A 2,330-nucleotide genomic window follows, 5' to 3' on the forward strand; every position below is an offset into this window, starting at 1 on the left:
GTTATTTCAAAAACGCGTAAACCAAACTCGCGTAAACCGAGAGTTACCTGTATCAATATTTTTTTCATTTTCCCATGATGCCCTTTCATGAATCCTAGTAGTAGTAGTAGTAGAGTAGTAGTAGTATTAGTAGTAGTAGTAGTAGTAGTAGTAGTAGTAGAAGTAGTAGTAGTAGTAGTAGTAGTAGTAGTAGTAGTAGTAGGAGGAGGAGGAGGAGGAGGAGAAGGAGGTGGAGGAGGAGGAGTAATAATAATAATAATAATAATAATAATAATAATAATAATAATAATAATAATAATAATAATAATAATAATAATAATAATAATAATAATAATAATAATAATAATAATAATAATAATAAAAGGCTTTTGGTTTAGAATATACAGTTCCTAAGAGAGATAATACGTATAGCGGTGATACAAGTGAGGAAGATTTTCGTAATGCGTTTAGAATCTCTGGCTGTGGGGAGGGATAACGTATTGGCGGTTACGGGGGCGGGGGGAGGGGGCGAGGAGGTTTTCGTAATGCGCTAAGAATGTGTGATTGTGAGGAGAGATAATGTAGCGATGGTGGTGGAGGGAGGCTTTCGTAATTCTCTGAGGATCCGTGTGATGTAGTGGTGGTGGAGGTGGGGGAGGTGGTGGAGGTGGGGGAGGTTCCAATAATAATAAGTTAAGGATCTTGGGCCGTACTTCCAGCTGAGTTTCTTATAATGCAGCTGAAGTAACCAACCTCTCCTGCTGGTATAGGAGGCCTCACCGTGGGGTCTCGTCCCAGGCTCCCTCCCTCCCCTCCCCTTCACCCCCATCAGTGGCGGCAAAGGGCTGGCTGAGTTCGTTTATTAGGTGCTGTTGTCACATTTGAGTTAGACGCGGAACATTCAGGCTCAAGATGGAGGAGTGCGTGGAGGCCCTCGTCTCGTTTAGTTTAGACATGGTATGTTTTTCCTTCTTGGGTTTTTATCAAGAATTATAATTATGGTTATACGACATGATGCGTAGAATATGTGCGCTAATTTGTACGCTCTATTCCAATTAGAGTTCATGCCAGGGAAGAAAAAGGCTACTCAGGGAAATTGAGCTGAAATGGAAAAATGAAATGTTGTCCAAGTAAAGAATGTTTACCAATTTATATGCCAGCTCAATTTTGTGGAGTAATTATATATTTTTTTCTGATATGAGCACTGATTGGAAAGATGCGTACATATTGGTGAACATCCTACTCAGGGAAATTGAGCTGAAATGGAAAAATGAAATGTTGTACAAGTAAAGAATGCTTATCAATTTATACACCAGCTCAATTTTGTGGAGTAATTATATATTTTTTCTGATATGAGCATTGATTGGAAAGATGCGTACATATTGGTGAACATCCTACTCAGGGAAAGTGAGCTGAAATGGAAAAATGAAATGTTGTCCAAGTAAAGAATGTTTATCAATTATACACCAGCTCAGTTTGGTGGAGTAATTTTTTTTCTGATATGAGTACTGATTGGAAAGATGCGTACATATTCGTGAACATCCTCCACCACGCAGGGAAGGAAAGGCTGTTCGTTTCCATGGGGATGACCAGCGAGGCAGAGGCGTCATGTGATTAATAGAATGCCAACAGTAAAAAAGCCCGATGGTGGGACGGGACTTTTTGACTCGACAAAGATGAGCGGTTTCAGGGTTCGCAGGGCATATATTCTTGCAGTATTTTGACGTCCTCGGGAAGTTCAGAAACAAGAATATAACTGTTTTGCCATTCATACATCTGGAGAAGGTGCATGACAAATTTTTGGCAGGGAAGAGTTGTGGAAAGCACGTAGACATGTGTTTTAAATTCTCGACTTTAAGCTTCAAGATAACCTGTTTCATGCTGACTCATCATGCATCACCCAGGAAGGAGTTGGGAAAGTTGATTTTTCATGTGGAAGACTTTTTTTTTATTCGTGGTTTAGATCCATCCATTGTACAGTGAGCAGTCTGGCAGCGAACCGACCACCACCCTTCCCTTCCCTCGCCTGGCTGTCAGTGGTAGTGATGGTTGTGGTGGTTGTAGGCAAGATTGTAGAAGTAGTAGTAGTGTACAGTAGGAGTAATAGTAGTAGTAGTAGTAGCAGCAGTAATAGTGGTAGTAGTACTGTTACTCACGCTATGCTGGCGGTGACGAGGATTAGAAAATATAATCAAGAGCTTTTGTCACGCTGGACAACGAAGGTTTTGCTTTTGATTTTAGGCTCTAATATTGCTATATTATACTCACTTTCTTCTTTTATTTTGTGCGTGCACTTGGCACCTGTAGTCCAACTGGAGGAGGCCTGGAGGTCGTACCCAGCCTGTTAAAGG

The sequence above is a fragment of the Eriocheir sinensis genome, chromosome 32 (genome assembly GCF_024679095.1).
Source record: "Eriocheir sinensis breed Jianghai 21 chromosome 32, ASM2467909v1, whole genome shotgun sequence".
Lineage (NCBI taxonomy): Eukaryota > Metazoa > Arthropoda > Malacostraca > Decapoda > Varunidae > Eriocheir > Eriocheir sinensis.